This window comes from Camelus ferus, chromosome 6, assembly GCF_009834535.1.
Source record: "Camelus ferus isolate YT-003-E chromosome 6, BCGSAC_Cfer_1.0, whole genome shotgun sequence".
NCBI classification, from domain to species: domain Eukaryota; kingdom Metazoa; phylum Chordata; class Mammalia; order Artiodactyla; family Camelidae; genus Camelus; species Camelus ferus.
The window spans coordinates 52,657,782-52,679,315 of NC_045701.1; the positions used below are offsets into that span (position 1 = coordinate 52,657,782).

General features: G+C 40.3%; 1 protein-coding gene across 4 annotated transcripts in view; it reads left to right on the forward strand.

Annotated features, from left to right (window-relative positions):
• FRMD6 (FERM domain containing 6) overlaps positions 1-21,534 on the forward strand; it is a 212,813-nt gene that overhangs the window by 109,195 nt on the left and 82,084 nt on the right. For all 4 annotated transcript variants that reach the window (XM_032482027.1, XM_032482028.1, XM_032482029.1 and 1 more), the window contains one exon: positions 18,233-18,307. The gene's annotated coding sequence lies outside the window, so the exon portion shown is untranslated. The remainder of the gene's footprint in view (positions 1-18,232; positions 18,308-21,534) is intronic.

The following is a 21,534-nucleotide window of genomic DNA, read 5'->3' on the forward strand; positions in this document are numbered from 1 at the left end:
TCCCTGCCTTCTCTACCAACATTTCTGTAACTCTCCCTTCCAAAGACTCCTGAAATTTTTTATGTCAGCAATTCCATTTTTAATTTCCAAGTCTCCTTACTTGTTCTGATTATTCGTTTTCCATAGTGGTTCTGGAAAAGTGTATAGGAATCAGCCAGAAATGTACATTTGGGCCAGGACAGATTCTAACAACCTCAGCAGAAACCTGGTTATGAATATTTCAGCCTCCCAAGGTCAGGTTCTCTATTAGATCCAAGGAGACGAGTGGCCAAGCTGATAAATGTGGTCATCCATTCCTTCATTCATTCAACCCAGTCAGTTTGCTGCATCAATATTATTGTCTGCTGTCGCAGGTTATGGTTTGGGGTGGTGAGGGTGTAGTCTGTGACTTCAAGTGTTCCCTGATGAGTGGAAGAGACTAGCACATGAAGTTAAAACACCCAGGGGTAAGCACCACGTTCATCGCCATGTGGATAGATCAGGAAACCACTGGGGAAGAGCCTGCAAAGGAGGAAAGAGAAGGGGGCACAGCAGAAGAGATGATTTTATTGCTGAGTCTTAAAGGATAAGAGGTAATTCACCAGGCAGAGAAGGGGCGGAGGAGGTGGCAAAGGGGGAATAGCATTCCTGGCAGAGAGAAAGGCATGTGTTAGATCAAAGAGGTGTTAAAGGGCTTATGGCCTGTTTGAGATTGGTGAGAAGTTCTATGAGTGGAACTTAGTGTTCACTGAGCTGGGGAGGATGGAGAGAGGCCACTGGCAGGAGGTGAGGCTCCAGAGAGAGATCGGTTAGTCTGGACTGTGCCTAACCTGCCATCTGTGCGTCACATAACTTGCCATGCTCAGGATTGGGGCTTTTGGTTTGTGGTTCTTTTTTTTTTTTTTTTAACAGTTAAAAAAAACTTGGATTTATTTCCATTAGTCTTTAGATTTTTTTTCCTTTTCATATTCTTTTTCATTATAGGCTATTACAAGGTATTGAATGCAGTTCCCTGTGCTGTACAGTAGGACCTTGTTTATCTATTCTGTACATAGTAGTTTGTATCTGCAACTCCTGAACTCCCAATTTATCCCTCCACCCCTCTTTTCCCCTGGTATCTATAAGTTTGTTTTCTATGTCTGTGAGTCTCTTTCTGTTTTGTAGATAAGTTCATTTGTCTTTTTTTTTTTTTTAGACTTCACATATAAGTGATATCATATGGTATTTTTCTTTCTCTTTCTGGCTTACTTCACTTAGTATGATGATCTCCAGGTCCATCCATGTTGCTGCAAATGACATTATTTTATTCCTTTTTATGGCTGAGTAGTATTCAATTGTATAAACAGACTGCAACTTCTTTATCTAGTCATCTGTTGGTGGACGTTTAGGTTGGTTCTATGTCTTGGCTATTGTAAATAGTGCTGCTATGAACATTAGGGTGCATTTATCTTTTCAAATTAGAGTTCCCTCCAGATATATGTCCAGGAGTGGGATTGCTGGATCATAGAGTAAGTCTGTTTTCAGTTTTTGAAGGAATCTCCATACTGTTTTCCATAACGGCTACACCAAACTACATTCCCACCAACAGTGTAGGAGGGTTGCCTTTTCTCCACACCCTCTCCAGCATTTGTCATTTGTGGACTTTTTAATGATTGGTTTGTGGTTCTTAAACACTTATCATGGACCTTTTTGAAAATATGATGAAAACTACAGACCTTCTCACCCCCTAAAATGCACATCACACAGAGTTTCAGGGCTTAAAGGATCTGAAGCCCACTCCTGTCCCTCAGCCTAGGCAGCGGGGAAGTCCATGGCAATTTTAAGCAGGAATGTCATGTTCAGATGTAGAACTGAGTTCTGGCTCTTTCTCTTCCATATGTGGCTGTAGCGCCGCTTCTGGTGCCAGCCTTACATCCCTGCAGCCCACCTCAGACCACAGTGGCAGCTGAAATGGTTCTGAGCAACTCAGATGTGTCCTCATGTTGGCAGTTGCTCCTCTTGTGACCTATGCAAAGCCTCAGTCACAGAGCAGCTCCCCACCTAGGGACCTAGGGGAATGGGGTGTTGGGGTTTCCCGGTCACCATCCTTCGAACCACTTTCTCTCTTCCAGACAATTTCAAAATATCTCATAAGCTGATGATTTGATGACCTGATACACCCATCCCATTCTCTTTTTAGACCCTAAAAAAATCTTGAATCTGTTGTGATTATCAAGAAGAAAAAGAAGTAAATGCTTATACTCAGTTGGCAATGACCAGTGAGATACCTATTTAAAAGTTTTTGTACTTTTTAAGAGTAAAGAGTTTAAAATGTAAGTTTTTAAAATAAATGTTTAAATTTAAGACAGATATAAAATTGGAGTTAAACACTGAAATCAATTAGAACCAGGATGGTTGAAGTCCGTAACACTGGGAGTAAAGGTTAAAAAATTTGAAAATCATTTTTAGTTGACCAAGTGTCATGCCATGTGCCCAGTGTTCCATTATAACATTCTTGACAAAAGTCAAAATATTCGGAGTACAGGTTATGATCCCAGTTTTTGTAAAAAGGGAAACAGTGCTGAGTCCTAGGTTTTAAAAAAGTGTATCCTCCTCCTGGTCCCAGAGTTCAATGTGGGTCAATGCTCTGCAGGGCTAGGAGGCCACAGGCTTCCCAGTTAACGCAAGTGTTTGTTTTTTAAGTGGTCAATTCATTGAAGAGAAAATTGAGAAAACCAGTTCATGACTGTGACCTTGACTTTTCTGTCAACCTATGGTTGTGGCATTGCCTAGACAGAACTGGAGCTTCCAAATCCACCGGCTTGCCTAAACACAGGAGTATAGGAGAAACTGGATTTGGAGCTTGAAAGTAGGAGAATGTGCCGGTACAAATATAATTACTGAGAAGAAATCAAGTAGTCTTTCTACTGCTTCTTTGCTCTGTGATATAGGAAACTCACTCTTTTTGTGGTCTCTGAGCCTGATCTCCAGAGAGAATCAAGTCCAGGAATCCCTGGGTGGGGTGGGGAGGGAGAAGGAGGCTAGGAGGGGCAAAAAAGGAAAACACAAACGGAAAGTTTTAAGAATTTTTGCAATTTAAATTAAAAGCATTGTGAGGTCTTATTTTGTTTCCACTGTTGTGTTGTTTTGTTTTGCATTGTCTTGTTTTACCAGAATTTCCCATTGAAATGTATAGAGGGACCTTGTGAAAAGCACTGGAGCACTAGGGAGAGCGGGATGCTTAAACATCTCATCCGTTTACGGTCAGCCGGGTCTCAGGGCCTCCTTCTATGGCTTTCAAGCACACTGGAATCGCCAGGGTCACTTTAAGAAAGACTGAGGCTTGGGTCCCCCTCCTAGAGATTCTCATATTGTCTCCAGTGTAACCTGGACATCAGGATTTTGAAGATCTTTCCAAATGATTCAAAAGTGCAGCCAAGCTTGAGAACTACTGTTTTTAGTTACTCCCTCTTACATAGTATGTGAACAGAAATCAACTGGTTATTTAGTTAAAATGCAGATTTGAATTCAGTAGTTCTGGGGTAGGGGCCAAGAGGCTGCAATGCTGACAAGCTCCCAGGTGATGTAGGTGCTGCTGATCTGAGGACAACACTTCAAGAAACAGTGGACTAGAGAGCTTGGAGGTTCTTGTCAGTTGTTAATGCTATCATTCTACCAAGTTGCTGGATTTCATGCTTTTAAATATCATTCTATTAGGAATCCAGCCACTCTGAGCATTATGGTATGAGTAGTTGTTGGACTATTATGCAGCCATGAAAAGTTATGCTTCTGAAGATTATATAGTAATAATGGAAGAATGTTTTCCATTGTCACAATGGAAAATGAAAAAAAATGGTGGCAGATTTAAATTTTATATGATCACAAATATGTCAAACAAGTTAAAAAATTCATAGGAAAAAACTGGGACGAATTATATCAAATGTTAATAGCGATCTTGGTGGTGATATTTTTCTCCTATTTATTTTTGTAGTTTTTGAGTATTCCATCATGAGCATGGAGTACTTTCATTATGAACAGAATAGTTTTAAAAGAAATGCCTAAGTACCTGCAAGTTGAAATCATAGAGTACATTAACTACTGTAGTATATCTAAATTTATGTTTATATCTAATTTTATTTTCTCCAGCTTTATTGTAATATAATTGACCTATAACATTGTGTAAGTTTAACGTATACAACGGGACGATTTGAGACAGATATATTGCAAAATGATTACCACAATAAGGTTAACTAACATCTCCACCTTCTCACGTAATTACCTTTGTGTGTGTGTGTGTGGTGAGAACACTTACGATGTACTCTTTTAGCAACTTTCAAGTATAAAGTGCAATATTGTCAGCCATAGTCACCATGCTGTGCATTATAGCCCCAGAATTTATTCATCTTAGAACTAGAAGTTTGTACTCTTTGGCCAGCATCTCTCCATTTCCCCCACCTCTCAGGTACTGGCAACCATCATTCTCCTCTATTAGTTCAGCCTTTTTAGATTCTACATATAAATGAGATCATACAATATTTGTCTTTCTCTGGCTTATTTCACTTAGTATAATACCCTCAACATCCATCTTTGCTGTTGCAAATAGCAAAATTTCCTTTTTTCAATGGCTGAATAATATTCTACCGTACGGATCCCATTTCCTTTATCCATTTATTCAGCAATGGACATGTAGGTTATTTCCATGGTATTTTATGTTAAAAGTGGGTACAGCTAGTGTAAATTCTCTTTATTTAATAGATAAGAAAATGCTAGACAAAACTGAACCTAAAACTAGTCTCACTGTCATAATGTGGTTATTTCCACTAAAACATTATATTTCTCTGTGTAAAGTATCATCTTTGTGTTCGTTGAATAACTCAGGGGGCACCTCAGATCGTGAGTAGTCATGTGAGACAAGGTGAAAGTTGACCAGGGCAAATCCAAGGACACCTGAATTCTGTCTAATCTCACCCGGTAACTAGCTATGTGACCTTGGGCACATTGCTTACACACACACGGAGACCTCATTTTTCTCTTTTATGAAGTAGGTACTGATAGAAATGCCTACTTCATGGGACATCATGAGGATGAAACGTGACAGTAGGCACTCAGTAAGGGAGGACTCCTGTAAGCTCTGAGGGTCTTGATTGCTCATCAGCGAATGAGAGAGTTGACTCAGAGATCTCTAAGTTTCCTCCAACTCTACTTTGTGAGGCTGGAGAGCTTGACTTTTGGAAGATTTATAAAAATAAGATTCCTTGGAATTTCTCTTACACTTCTTAGCACTGTACTAGACAGCTAAGATAAAAAGTAAATAACTCAGAGAAGCTCACAAACGATTCAATATAATATGATGTGTGCCATGATGGAAACAATGCAAAGTGTTTTGAGAGTCTCAAAGTGGATGTAGTAGAGGTGGTGATAACACGGGTCTTGAAAGGGAAGAGGAGGAAAGGCATTCAGGCAGAGGGAAGTGCCTGTGCCAAGGCTTGGAGGCATGAAAGAAGACTGTGTCTGGTGTAGCTAGAGTGGATGTGTGTGATAGAGGAGGGTGGGGAGAAATGAAGATGAAACCTGGATTGAGACAGTTTATGGCAGAGCTTTGGGCTACAGTGAGGAGTTTATGACATACTCTTTGAACTAGGGGATAATATAAACTGATTTGTGATTTTAAAATGGACTCTAACAGCAGTGAGGAAGATAATCTTGAAAAAAGGAGGCAAGGTGGGAGGTTAGGATGATAATCCAGGCAGTGGTGACAAAGAAGCACAAAAGGGTGTATTAGAAAGACTAATAGGCCTTAATGATTGTTTGCATGTGCTGGCATGGGCAGGAAATGAGGCAAAGAGGAATTCAAAGATGCCCGTGACCCAGATAGAAGATCAGGAGGGATGGTGTGAGAAGTGCTAATAAGTTCCATTTTTACATGGAGAATCCAGGAAGACAGTGCAGATTTGTGGATACGCATACCTCTGAGGCTGGAGGGAGTGTAGAATCTGTGTGCCAGTGGTGAAGGTGGGTCAGTGTTTGTCCCTGAAAACACCGGGAATGTTAAAGGTTTCCAAGGCAGTGTGTCTCCAGTTGTGGGCCACAGGCAGCCTTGCCAGCACCAGAGCTCCCTGGTGCTGGGCTCTATCAAGGCCACTGAGACAAAAATCTGCAGGATGAGAGAGGAGCATTGACATCTCAGCAAGTTCCTCTTTGCTCTAAGAAAAAGAGCCCTTTAGAAACTGATAAACGCTATATACTAAGTCTCATTCAATAGAAATATACTGTGAGCTGGGTGTGTGTTCTTAGTCTTTTTAGTAACCATATTTTAAAAAAATTAAAAGAAACAGGTGAGATTAATTTTAACAATATATTTTATTTAGTCTAACAGATACAAAATATAATTTCAATATTAATCATTATAATAATTATTAATGAGATTTTTTACATTCTTTTTATCACTCTAAGTCTTCCAGTGGGAATTATAACACAGCATATCTCAGCTGAAGCTACAATATATCAAGTGCAGTATGGCCGTGCAGTAGTGGCTACTGCACTAGACTGTGTAGCTACAGATACACCCACCCCCCTCACTCCCCTGCCCTGAAAAATACACATACATGCAAATTTTTTCTAGAATTTCTGGGGATGCTCATAGCTCCTTAAGCATATCCATGTTTGGCTAAGAACTCTTGCTTTTAGGGTCTTAGGGTTTTTTGAGACTGATTCTGAAAATAGATGGCTTTCTTCAATAGCATGGGGTTAATTTTAAATATTCTAGTCACGTAGACTACAAAGTAAGGTCTACTGAAGAGTAATGAGAATTCACACTTGTACCTAAAAGAAAAGATTAAACAAAGCTTTTTGTTTTATAATTCTGCAGTGGACTGTTGACGCCAAAGGGTGGATTTTTACATTTTCACAGAACACACTATTGGTTGCAGACTTGGTTTATTAATTCTGTAGGTATTCTTCCTAGGCCAGATAGAAACAAAGAGTTATACACAACATTTCCCACGTGAATAATTTTAAACACAATTTTTAATTCAGTGAATTTAAAAAATTGGTTTAGATGGTTTCCTTTCTCCTTGTCGTGGTTATGGCCTGAGGTGCCACTCCTTTTCCAAACTCCTATATGTCGTTGCTTTAAGGCAGCACCCTTATAAAGTATACTTCTTTCTGACTCCCAGGCAGAAGTATTTTTAGAGAAAGCATCATGTTGTATTTGAAAGAAGGACCCTTCCTGTAATTGGCCTGTTGGGTTGATGTGGTTGTGGTCTCACATAATTACAGATCCATGCCAACCGTCTGAGGGCCATCAGAGTATTTCCAAGGCCTCTAACTCAAGGGTATTTGGTTAATTGCTCACAGGTGTTTTCCTGTGCTTCTGAATACATGCCGTCTATGAATTTTATGAAACTTGGTGGAAGGAAGGGCTAGGCAGCTGAGGAATTTCTTAGATTGACTCAGCTAATTAGTCAACCAGGGTAGGGATTTGGCTACTTGGTTGAGGCAGCTACGCGTTTGGAGTATGACTGAGGAGTAACTTGTGCTTTTTGAAGGAGAGTTTAAGAGGAAAACAAAAGGAAACAGAGAAACTTCAGTAAGCTGCTGCCTATTCTGGCTGCTTTGCAGAGCTGGATCAGCTCTGCCTCTGCAGAGAAAGGGTGCAGGATTCTATAATAAAGTGACTGTGTCAGGGAATGAATTTCAATTTTTCTTTTTTTTTAAGTTTTATTTATTTATTTTAACATTTTTTATTGACTTATAATCATTTTACAATGTTGTGTCAAATTCAAGTGTAGAGCACATTTTTTCAGTTATATATGAATATATATATATATTCATTGTCACATTTTTTTCTCTGTGAGCTACCATAAGATCTTGTATATATTTCCCTGTGCTATACAGTATAATCTTGTTTATCTATTCTACATTTTGAAATCCCAATCTGTCCCTTCCCACCCCCTGCTCCCTTGGCAACCACAAGTTTGTATTCTATGTCTATGAGTCTGTTTCTGATCTGTATTTATGTTTTGTTTTTGTTTTTTAGATTCCACATATGAGTGATCTCATATGGTATTTTTCTTTCTCTTTCTGGCTTATTTCATTTAGAATGACATTCTCCAGGAACATCCATCTTGCTGCAAATGATGTTATGTTGTCAGTTTTTGTGGCTGAATAGTATTCCATTGTATAAATATACCACATCTTCTTTATCCAGTCATCTGTTGATGGACATTTAGGCTGTCTCCATGTCTTGGCTATTGTAAATAGTGCTGCTATGAACATTGGGGTGCAGGTGTCATTTGAACAGTATCAGAAGTACAAGCCGCACTGTCTGTCCTTCTTTCTTCTGATTCCTAATGATCATTCTTGTCGGGGCAGTGGCCTTGGAAAGTGTGGAGATGCTGAGAAGGGGATTCCTATACTGGATTTGGTTAGAAATTCATCCTAAACAAATAAATATGACATTATTCTGTGCACAATAGGAAATCCAAAAGAATGTCTCAATAATTGCCCTCAAGTCCTTTCTACAATAGTTATTCATATGGAAAAAAAGCATGGGGGCCTGGTTAAATGAAATTCACCTACAGCTGGTCAGACCACATCATTCTGCCCAAGAAACTACGTAGAAGACTGTTTTGCAATTCATTTCAACAAGCATAGGTGAATTCCTACAAAAAACCAGGTGCCAACATAAACAAAGATGAAGTGACATGGTTTCTGTCCTCAAGGAGCTTATATTGGAGGGAGGAGGAGAGAAAAATAAATAGAGAATGTCAATTGAATATACTACAATCTATAGAAGACTCTTGGTCCAGCCAGCAAGTCTGGGACCCTTTCGTGGAGGGTGTAGTAACTGACCCGAATTTTGAAAGATATAGTAAGAATCCAGCTAAGAAAGCATTCTATTTACGGAGAATATGACCAGAATACGAAGACCTAAGTGGAGAGTGGATAGAGGTGAGGCTGGAGACGGAGAGATGACAGCTCCAGGGATACCTTTTCAAAGATAAGGCAGACAATCTTGTTTACAATCTGAAGCGGAAGACCCAGTAGAGGGGAAGAGATTGGAGAGACAAGTAGATCTTGAGCGATCGTGGAAATATGGGTGTAAAGGACAGAGTTGTCCTGAAATAGAGGGATGCCTCAACCGCTGAGACCAGAGGGAAGGACAATGGATTGGATGTGCATGTAGAAAAGCTTGTGAGCAGATAGGAATTTGAGATGTTGGTGCTTTACCACCTCACATTGTCTGATGAAGTAGGAGAGGAAGTTACCTGCTTCAGATCAATGGTTCTACTGCTTGGCTGTACACTGGAATCATCGGGGGAGGTTTAAAAAAGACTGATGCTTGGATCCACTGCCAGAAAATCTAATATAATTAGCCTGGGACACAGCCGAGGCATTGTGATTTTTTAAAAGTCCTGGGGTGATTTTAACAAGTTGCCAAAAGTTGAGAACTCCTGGCTGTGACTAGAGTAAGGGGGCTGAGGAAAGGAGTGGAGCAGTCTGGAACAGCCGCTGAGGGGAATGGAAAAGGAAGCTGAAAAAAGCAAAATAATTGAGACCGTCTTAAAGCCAGTGAGTCTTAAGATCGTAAATGTATGAGAGCCCCAGTCTGCAAGGGCCGATTTCTTCCTGCCAGCAGCAGTGCTGTGCCAGCAAAGGAGGCTGGTTTCAGGACTGTCCAGAGGTGGGCTTTACACTGGCTGGAGGAAACCCGAGCATGAGAAAGGGGTCAGGTCATTTCCATGCAGTCTAGGCTGGGCTTGGAAGCAAGGGAGGGAAGGAACAGCCCAATCCACCAGGATTCTATATTTCTGCTAGTGGAAGTTCTTATCAGCAGGAATTTGGACCAAAACAGACAAGTAAACCACTTGGGAGAAGCCAGGGGACCAGACACTCCAGCACTTGTATAACTAGTTGCTGGATAACCTAGAGTTGACTGTACACACTTACTATAAACAAGTCAAGAACTCATTTCCCGCCCAGCCCTATTTGAAAATCACCTTTCGTGCCCAGGAAATAAAAAGCCAGGACAAGGTTAATGGTGGGTGTGGCTCTCCCATTTTTTCATAGAAAGCTTGTCCCAGGTCACAGGAGTGCCGTGTGGTCTCCCCCTTATTTCCCCTAGGGATGGGCAGCATTGCCCTTGCTAAGTGACCCATTATTGAACCGTTTTGCATGTACACAGTGAGTCATTGTTCTGGCCAAATTTTCCTGCTCTCTGCACACATTTTTACCCACCTTTGGAATGTAGGAACACTGACCATGTATATAATAGTCTGGCAGAAAAGTGGCTCTGTCAGAGGTTTTCCTACTGAGCAGCCTCAGGGAAAGCCAGGAACAGGAGAAGGGAAGGGCAGAGGGAGGGTAGGGAGAGTAGGGGCAAGGGGCATATAGGGGCAGGAAATGATGACCAAGAGGAACCGGAAATCGTGCTACCTGCAGGGTTCTTCAGTATGGGAAACCTGACTGGCTAAAACTCAATATGACAGCACAATAACTAACATGAATTCATGCCTATTATGTCAAAAACGTTTAATGCGATGTGTGTATGTACATGTTCGAGACCCTGGGCAAGTTCCCTAACCTCCATTTCCTTAAAAAAAAAAAAGAATATTACCAACTCATAGGGTTGTTACAGGAATTAAATGAGTGGAACACTCCTGGAACATCAGAAGAGAGGAGTAAATGTTCGTCTTTGTTGTTATTATTATTATTTTTCTGTTTTCGGCAGCTCTGAACTTGAGGACATTAAATCGCCTTTCCTAGCTTGTTTTTCTTCTTTAAATCAGTCTTAATATCCATAAATTGGGGGAGAAAATCAACTAGTCAATAGGTACATAAATTTAAAGGAATTAGAACATTCATGTACCTTAAACTAAAATAAAACACACAGTGTAGTGGGGCGGGTATAGCTCAGTGGTCGAGCACATGCTTAGCATCCACGAGGTCCTGGGTTCAATTCCCAGTGCTTCCATTAAAAAATAAATTAATTAAATAAATAAGTAAACCTAATTACCCCCCCAAAATTTAAAAAAAAACCCGTAGGGTACGCAGGCATTACAATGATGATCCATTTATCCACAAATAGTTATTGAACATTTATTATATGCCTATTCCGAGCCAGGACATGCATGGTGTCTGTCCTCATAGGGCTTATAGTCTGCAAGAGAAGTTAGGCATTATATGTACTAGAATAATACAATATGCATATTATAACACAAATATAAAAATTTACAATTGTGGTGAAGGTTTTGAAAGAGAAGAACCAGTTGGTATGTTTGAGAGTCACAGTGAGAACGACGTTAGTCGGGGTACAAAACTTTCCTGAGGACTGATAGTCAGTTAAGACCTGCCTTAGGATGAAAAGAAAGTCGTTTGTGTCTGGAGTAGTAGGGTGGGGATGGAGGGGAGGAGGAGGAAATGTTCCAGATCAGTTTACATACCAAAAGAAGGTCAAAGGCAGCTAGGGATTAGGGAGCCGAGGGAAAAGAGGCAAGAGAGACCTACATTAAGGAATTTGGAACAAGAGCACAACTTGGTCATGTTTACTTCTCTAAAAGGTCACCCTGGTTGTTGTGAGCAGAACAGATTGGAGAGGCAAGGGCGGAAGATGAGAGACGAGGTAGGAAGCAGAGAAATGGTGCTGGCCTGGGAGGACTGGGGTACGTGGAGGTGGGAAGCAGAATAGACAGAGTCCAAATATATCATGGAAGTGAAATTGGCAGGACTTGGTGATGTATGGAGTGTGAAGGGTGAGGGCTGAGAGGTGCTGAGAATGGCTCCCAGGTTTCTAGCCTGAGATGTCGGGGAGGTGGTACAGCCACCGATGGAAATGAGGAAGCCTGTTGCAGGAACAGGTTTGGTGGGGAAGATGACTAGTACTTGTGATTTGTTTTTGTAATCATTTCAGTGAAATGCAAATTATTTCAATCCATTGCTATCAGTAATTATTATAATACAATGATAAATGTACATTTTATGAAGAACTGACAAAGTTTCATCTGATACATACATATATATATATATATATATATATATATATATATATATATATATATATATATATATATATATATATATATAAAGTTGTAATATTTAGGAAATCTGGGTGATCCTTGGACTCCCTATGTTTAAAGAATTTCAAGTAATTGGTTGTGAGGCAAAAAATACAGTCTGTCATCTGGTAATCAGTCAATCACCCCTTGACTGTAATTTTGGTATCATTTAAACTTAAGCATAAAAGATTACAGCTCTGCACACAAAACAGAAATTTCTCATGACAGAAGTTCTATGCTAAAACTTCCTGGTCTTAATTATCTATAAAATGAAGAGTTGTCTTGTATTTATATTAAATGATGAATATTCATAGTATCTATATGAAAGTTGAGTGACACCAAGGAACACTTACCTTTCATATGTGCCCAGGAGGCCAGGGTTCAACAAGTGACCACCTGATACAGTATCCCTTCCACAAGCTGTTACTGTGGGTGACTGTTTATTCAACAGCACAGTGGAGCTTTGAGGTGTGAAGAAGAGGAAGGAGGAGGAGGAAGAGAAAAGAAAGAGGAAAATGAAGAAGAAAGGGAGAGAAGGGGGAGGGAGGGAGGGAAGAAGGAAGGAAAGGAGACGGGAAAGGAAAAGGAAAGAAAAGAAAAATAAAGAAAGGGAGAGAGAAAATCCTGATTCTCACTTCTAATAAATCTGAAGCCAATGCATTTGCAAGAAAAACTACCATTTAGAAGAGGTGTCATAAAAATGACAAGAAAGATTCCTTCCCCAAACCCCCATAAAACAAACCTCCCAGCAGTCACTACCTTCCCTAACTACTCTGAAAGTGCCAGAGATGGATGGAGAGTCAGAATATTCCAGACTCAGAGGATAAAGGCTTATAGCTAGCAGACAGTCTGATCAGAACCTAGGACGCAGAGCAGTCCAGATGCTTGGGGAGCTTCCTCCTTTCCAACAGCTGCTCCCCTGACCTACCAAAATTATGTCAGCACCTTTGCTTTTTGGAATATCTGAAATATCTCATCAGCTAGATTCTACATGGTCTCTTTAGAGATATAGTATTACTCCGTGAACACAGGTGAGAAGGTGAAAAGAAAGATGAACTTGAGAAAAATAGACAAGGCTTTTGCTTATGAGAACTGTATTTAATCTGTCCTGGAAGACAAGCAGGTATTTGCCCTGTAGTCAATCATGTGGCCCATATGCTTTTCACTTTCAGTGTGACCAGTAAATAGCTGTGTGATGGAGCAAGTTAATTCACCTTTATGAGCCCCAGGTCCCTCGTTGTAAAATAAAGCGACAGAACTAAATGGTGTCCGTGAGATTTCTTCCAGGTCTGCCACTAGATTTTGACTTGCCTCCCTGGGAACGCTGTGTTTCAGCCCCATGGGAATTGGCTTGACTCGGTCTGTGGAGGTCATCCAAACCTGATTTCCACTCAGCTTGTCCTGAGAATTCTACTTTTCCACTGGCCTGGGAACTTCTCTGAAATTTACAACTGGATGAAATACATCCATCAAGGGCAGCTAATTAGCACGAATATAGTTGCCAGCACTAACTTATGAAGGAAGTTCTGTGAGGATAAAGGGAAATGATTCTCCCCAGACACAAAAGTATTCCATCAGTTTGGCACACAGTTGGGGATTGGGCGCCAGAACATAGGGCAGAGGGGTTAGCAGGGCTTTTTCCAGGAGACAGGTAAGATTCCAAAGAGGAAATGGATGAAAGAGCTCGTGTGTCCTTGTATTTGGGATGAAGTTAGACTTTACCAGTCAGACATGTGCCTGGGCCCGTGAAGGCAGGGCTTCTACAGCCAGCACCTGAGAGCCGTCATCTTCATGCCTAGGGTTGTCACCTCTCCCAGGAAGCCTTGCCCACACCACCAGCCTTTCTCCGGCTGGATCGCTCCAGCTTGCTGAACCCCCGTAGGATCTGGCAAGACAGGGTGAGACACAGACCCAGGCCACTATCACTCGCATCAGCCTCAGCTGTTTTCCAAGGGCTCCTACTGAACATGGGCGACCACAGCTGCTCTGGACCAACATCCACAAGCTGTGTTCCAGACATGGTTGGTTGCAAGCTGGCCCCAGCCTTAGAGAGCTGGGCAGCACACCCCCACTTGCCCTCAAGTTCTGACTTTCCCAGAGACCGTTCCCAATTAGGAAGTAGTAAATTCTGGGAAAAGCAGGATCCGGGCCAGCTGACGTGCCAGAGTTTGCTGATAGAATCAACTTTGCTGCAATGCGCTTTCACATCACCACATTCCAGCGCTGTCATATAATTACTTTAAACACAGAGTGGCATCGAACCACGCCACTGTTTATGTGCCCGAATCAGCGCTCGGAAGAAACTTTTTGATGTTGCCTCGACATTGCATGTGACTTTGGCAGGAAAAATAAGCCCGGTTATTTGCGCTTGATGTGTGACTCAAAGGCTCTGAAATGCTGTGTTGGATCTTGTAGCCTGCCCACAACGGAGCTGTGTTGTCGTCCTCAACTGGTCCAGCGTGTAAACCAGCTTCATATGGGGGTGGAGCTTTTCTGCCTCGCTTTCCTGCCTGTCTGTCTCTTACAGTGATGCATGGACACATTGTGACCCACCAAGTCCAAGCTGTTGTCCAGATAACACTTCCTTAGCTCCACCAGCACATTCAGATGCGATGTTTCATCCAAAGGACAGACACCCAGCTGATCTTTTAAACTAGGCCTGAATGTCCCACTGCTCCACCCTGTTGGTAGTTCAGAGATGGGTGGATCATCATGAAAGCACAACAGAGAGGACTGAAGCTACTGGATTAGATGGTATTACTGATGGATTCTTGGATGTCTAAATGAAAGAGCCCCTATACAACTTTGACAAAAAAATTTTTTTAAGTCCTAATTTATGTAATACCAAAACAACGACTTTTAAGAAGATAGCAAAACACAAAACAGGAACCTCCTTGCAACTCACAATAAGTAGGTGACTGTGGTTACCCCCACTTTAAGACTGGGAAACAGAGATTCTAACAGGCCTACTCGGGGCAGGCAGGCAAAGAAAATGCTAAAGTTAGAATGGAAAAGCTCCCACCTAGGACCAGCTTGTGTAGTCACAGAGGTGTCCAGCATAAATAGGGTAACCATACAATTTATCAGACAAACCAGGACTGCTTTTTCAGAATGAAAAGGAAATTACTAAAATTTAAACATGGACCCATATCTTACACCACTCACAAAAATTAACTCGAAATGGATTCAAGACTTAAATGTAATACCTGAAACCATGAAACTCCTAGAAGAAAACATAGGAACAAAGTCCTTGACATAGGTCTTGGTAATGATTTTTTTTTTTTTTGATTTGACACCTAAAGCACAAGCAACCAAGTGAAAAAATAAACAAATGGGACCACACCAAACTAAAAAGCTTCTGCACAGCAAAGGAAACTATCAACAGAATAAAAAGACAGCCTAGAAAATGGGAAAAGTGTTTGTAAACCATAAATCTGATAAGGTGGTAATATCCAAAACGTAAAAAGAGCCCATACAACTCAATTGCAACACCCCAAATAAGCTAATTTTAAAATGGGTAAAGGACTTGAATAGACATTTCTCCAAAGAAGATATATGAAAGGTTAACAGGTGCATGAAAAGATGCTCAACATCACTAGTCATCAGAGAAATGCAAATTAAAACCACTATGAGATAACACCTCACACCTGCTAGAATGGCCATCATCAAAAAGATAAGACTTAAGGAATGCCAGTGTGGATGTGGAGAAAAGGAAACCCTTGTGCACTGTTGATGCAAATTGTAAATTGGTGCAGCCACTGGGGAAAACAGTATGGAGGATTCTCAAAAAATTAGATAGAACTACCATATATGATTCAGCAATTCCCCTTCTGGGATATATTCAAAGATAACTAAAACACTAACTCAAAAAGATATCTGCACCCCCATGTTCATAGCAACATTATTTACAATAGCCAAGACATGGAAACAACCTAAGTGTCCATCAATGGATGAATGGATAAAGAAGTTAGAGCACAGACACACACATACTCTATATATATATATATATGTATATAACTATATATATATGTAAATTGAAGAAATCCAAATATATTTGACAACATGGAAGGACCTTGAAGGCATTATGTTAAAGAGAAAGACAAACACTGTATGATCTCACTTATATGTGGAATCTGAAGAAAACAACAACAATAACAAATCAAACTCATAGAAAAAAGAGATCAGACTTATGGTTACTAGAGGTGGAGGAGAGAGGAGAGAGGAAGAACTGGAGGAAGGTGGTCAAAAGATACAAAGTTCCAGTTATAAGATAAAGTACTGAGAATGTAATGGACACATAATGACTATAGCTTCCACTGCTGCATGTTACATGGAAAAGTTTTTACAAGAAGATCCTGAGTTCTCATGGAAAAAGAAACTTTCCCCCTTTGTTCTTTTCTTCCTTCTTTTCTTTTTATCGTAGCTAGGTGAGAAGACGGATATTAGCTGAACGTATTGGGGCAATTATTTCACAATATATGTAAATCAAACCGTCACGTTGTACGCCTTAAACTTATCCAGTGATGTATGTTAATTATTTCTCAATAAAACTGGAAAAAAATTTAAACAAGAATAACAGGCATAACCTGGGACTTTCTGGCAAACCAAAATGCACATCCAAGTCATTCTCCTGCAGCCTCTATCAGTGGTACCACATCTGGGTGAACCACGAAACCAGTGAACCATAAGCTTCGGGTTCCTCACTCGCAGCATGAGTGCCAGGAAGGGACCGGACTTGCAGAGTGTTGTAGGTGTGGAGGGAAAGCCAGACCTCAATCAGGAAGCATCTCTATGTAAGCTGGTAACTACCCTAAAGAGATTTTAAGTCCCGAATCTGCAAAGCTTCAGTTACCTGTTGTCATCCCTTTCCTAAATAATTCTTCATTTTTGTACTCAATTTTGCATGCATAATTTCTTTTTCTTAAAAGATATCCCCCTTTCCACACCCTGACCCCTGCCCAAGTTGTCTAAGCCTCAGGTTCCATACCTTGTGCTAAGGACACCTGCTTAGGTGGGGCAATCTGGGGAGAGAAATAGGGGTCAGCATCATCCCACAGGGTGCAAATCAGGCTATTTCTTGCCCCTACTCTCATTCCTGACTTTTAATATTGCTGCCTTCCTCAAAGCAAGATGAATTTGTAGGGTGAGGCTGTATGGGTATATTATCCCATGGTGGAATCTGCCTGAATCATTCTCCTTAGAACTAACTTCATTCTATTCTCCTTTTCTCTGTACTGAATTGTGAGCTCCTGGAGAGCAAGGTCCATGTTTCACTTGGAAGGATTGTCATCTCCTATGCTCACATCAGGCATTAAAGAGGCAACTTATGAACGGTTGTTCAAGCAGCCAAAAAAAAAAAAAAAATCTGCTCCTCAGTGGTTCTCCAAGGCTTGGGGAAGAGTGAGGGAGCATGATGGGAAAAAGTACATGAATTTCGAGAAGTTTTAAATCTCCCTCAGTTCCAGTTTTTTCTTTGTAAATAGGAATAAGAAGACCCAACTTGCCAAATTATCAAGATTAGAAATAATGTGAGAAGCCAGTACAGTGCCTTTCACCTAGGAGGCTCTCAGTAAATGGAAGCTGTTATTGATTATGTACTAAGACCTGGAAAATAATGACTCTATTTTGTGTCCGTTTGCCAAACAAAGTAGAGTTGTGAGATTTCTCTTATTGAGGGAAAATAAAAATTACTGAGTAACATTATTTGAACTTGTAATTGGAGAAGTCTAGAGGGAAAATGAGAGAAGTTGCAGCATATTACAGGCTGTATGAATGTTTCTTTACTTATCAACATCAGGCTGGGGACGGGGGTTTTCTGCCCAGTGAATGTAGTGGCAGTCACATCTTTGCAATGAAAGATTTTAAAGCATATTCCTCTGCAAATCATTCACTCTGTTCTCAGGATTGTCAGTCTTCTCTGCTACTCTTTCCTGATGTCAGATTAAGAAGATAAACAACTCTGAACCATACCAAAGGGAGATATTATAGGAATTTGATATGTAATGATTTATCTTTAGTCAAATGACTAGCTTTAGTTACTCAAAATACATGCATATATCTACCATGTGATAATGCTCTTGATCCATAATCTCCTCTGTTTTTTCCTCAGTGGAACGAATGCCAGAATCTTTGCATTAAATGTAAACTGAACAAAATTGCTAGTTAATTAGCTCTAATGATCTGGTAGCCTGAACACAAAATGGTCTTTTTATTTTCAGCCACTCCAGTGATTTCCAGCAAATGAAGCGTCTGAAATGCTTTGGCTGTCTGGAGAATCTGTAGCTGAAATTCAGGTGAGTCCCCTGTGAAAAAAAGAGAGTCCTCTTCAAGAGGGTGTTAGAGCCTGGTGAACAATTTATAAAGCTCTGAAGAGGTGGCCCAGGGCTCGAGGACAGAAATCTACAAAGACCTGACTTGATGCCTGTTCTTGAGTGGGTCATATGCCCTTGTTCCCTTGTAACTTCCCTAGTTGTAAAAAAAAAAAAAATTACAAGATATTATCATGAGATCTATTTAGATACATGGTGCAGTGACTGAAGACACTGGCTGTGAAGTCATAAAGACCTGGACTTGAATCCTAACTGCTGCTTATTAACTCTCACTTTGAGCAGAGAACCTCTTTACGTCTAACTTTCTTCATTTGTAAAATTGGGGTAATTATTGTTCCTATCTCATAGGGTCATTGTGAAGATTCAATAAGGTGCCTGGAACATCACAATAATGCAATAATTAACTATTCTTTGTAAAGTACTCTAAGCTTCTTGTAGAAGAAAAACCCACACAGTACAAAATCCAAGTTATTCAACTGGCAGATAGGTTTGGGAGGGCATTTTCAGTTTTAAGTAGATTTTAAATAGGCTTCCACTTTAAATAAGCACTGCAAGCCAAATTAGCTCATATTTTGTGTGTGAAATTCACACCATTTCTGGTTATTTTTTATATGCCTGCAGAATTACAACCATCAGGATTAGGAAAGTATCACATTTATCTGTGCAATAACATTGCTCCCTCTCTCTTGATAACTTTCCCGTGAAATATTGGATGAAGTAAAAGGGAGAATTATTAACTTACCAAGCTCTGGATTGTCAATCTTCACTATTCTTTGAGATTCTCACCCACATTTGTTTTCTTCAATAATGTAAACTGCAAATTAATCATCTTAGCTTCTTAGGTATATGTTTATGAATGAGACCTAGAAAGAAGTTTTATAACTGAAAAATAAATAATTGAAAGATAGGGTTTTCCTTGGTTTGAACTGTTACATACAGGGGTGAAGACACTTCAGAAGGTCTAGTCAGATATGACATCCTGGAGCACAGATGACTGAAGAGCTAGAAAGACAGCCCAGAGGAAGATGGAAATCAAGAAAAAGCAGGAGTAGAAGAGGGAAGGGCAAAAAGAGACTGCTGGCCAAGACAGGACGTGGCAGATGGGCATTTAGGGTCCTGGTTTGCAGAAGATCAGTCCATGCAGGTGTGTGTGGCCATCTCCACTGGTGACATCAGTGCACAGAAGTAACTGGTCAGCTCTTCTGCTCACCGTGCCCTCTCTTCTGTGGCTGACATCACCCAATCCCACTTCCCTCCTCCACTCATGGCTCCATGCCTTACCCAATTGGAAAGCTGGAGCACTGGGATTATTTACTGTCAAAGTCACAGAATAGTGAACATTTGAGCCAAAAGACAGATGTGCACCTATTTCCAGGAACATACCCTGATTATCATATTCTTCACAACCTCTGAATGCTACTTTTGATAAAGAGATCATCTCATGATTGCATAACAGTAGGCATTCTTTTTAATCAGCCTTATTGAAGTCTAATTGACATATCATAAATTCTATTTTAAATCTACAATTTAATGACTTTTTAATAAATTCATTGAGTTATGTAATCATCACTACAATCCAGTTTGAGAACATTTCCAACATCCTCAGAAAGATCTCATTCCTGTTTTCAATTAATCCCCATTTCTACGTCCAATACCAGGTGACCACCAATTTGCTGTCTCTGTAGATGTTCCTTCTTTAGACATGTATGTGAAATTATCCAGTGTGTCTTCTGCATCTGGCTTCTTTCACTTACCATAATGTTTCTGCGTTTCCTCCTTGTTTGTAGCACTCATCAGTAGTTTGTTCCTTTTTATGTTGAATAGTATTCCATTGTCCATACACAACTGATAGACATTTGAATTGTTTCCAGTCTTATGCTATTATAAATTATGCTGCTGTGAACATTCACATATATGTCTGTGATACATGTTTTCATTTCTCTTAGGTAGATTCCTAAGAGCAAAATTGCTGGATAAGATGGTAGGTTTCACTTCTTAAGAAACTGCCAAATAATTTTTCAAAGTGAACAAGTATATTTTACATTCCCACCAGCAATATAAGATGGTTCCAGTTTCTCCACAGCCTTGCCAACGCTTACTATTGTTTGTCTTTTTAATTTTACCCATCCAGGAGGATCAAAGCATCCTAAAATGACCAGAATTCACTTATCAACTTGAGACAGTTGACATCTGTACAAGCAGAAAAGGAATGCTTATTTGCTATTTTCTTGTTTTGGCCAAGCAATTCAGTAAGTTAAACACATACACACACTCCAGCACTTGATGTGGGCAGGCACTGGTAGTGGCTTGCTGCTCACCATCTCCTACTTCTGGCCAATAAGCCAGCTGTTTCTCCTATATAACTCTTCTCCTTCAGCAAATTGAAGCACATCCCTTTATGGTAAGCCCCTCATAGCCCACTGGTGTTATTTCAAAGAAAACTAGCAAACAAGCAAATTCCGGGAGGTCATTTATTCTTGATTTTCTTCCCCAAATGATGGGAATTGAGTGACAAATAATGCAAGCAGAGAAGAAGAGGACAAAACAAAGAGCCCAACATTTGTCAACTGTCCATGTACAGGATATGGGAGAGGCATTTTCATATTTTTCATATTATGAAATTCTCATAATCCTTGAGATAAATTTATAATCACCATTTCACAGGTGAAGAAGTGAAAGCTCAGAGAGGTTAGATAAATTGTGTAAGGTCACACAGTAAGCGCAGCTGGGATTCCAGCCCAGGTCACCTAGTTCCAAGCCAATTTTATTTCACTCTGCCAACTGAGAAGAAATAAACAAAGGGAGCAAACTGTAAGAAACAGAGAGAAAAAAGTTCATGTAAATGTTAACGAGTGAAAAATATAACAATGACAATTACAGTGGTCAATTATAATACCTAAATTATACAGCCAACAATTATCTTGTGGTGCAGGATTTCTGTTATTCCCACACTTTGGTTCCTGTGCATATACAGAGTTCAAACCCGGGCGACTAGGAGTCAAACTTGAGGCCTCAGAAAGGATGCGGAGGAGTGGTATTCTTGCTTATTCGATTTTCCCGCAGCTGAGAAAAGATTGTTCATTCTGAACACTTGCCCAGATAGCACAGAGAAAATCCAGAGATGTTTTTAACCACCCAGGGTGAGAAACTGAGAATTCTAGAATTAAATTGGTACATTTTTTGAGTAAGAG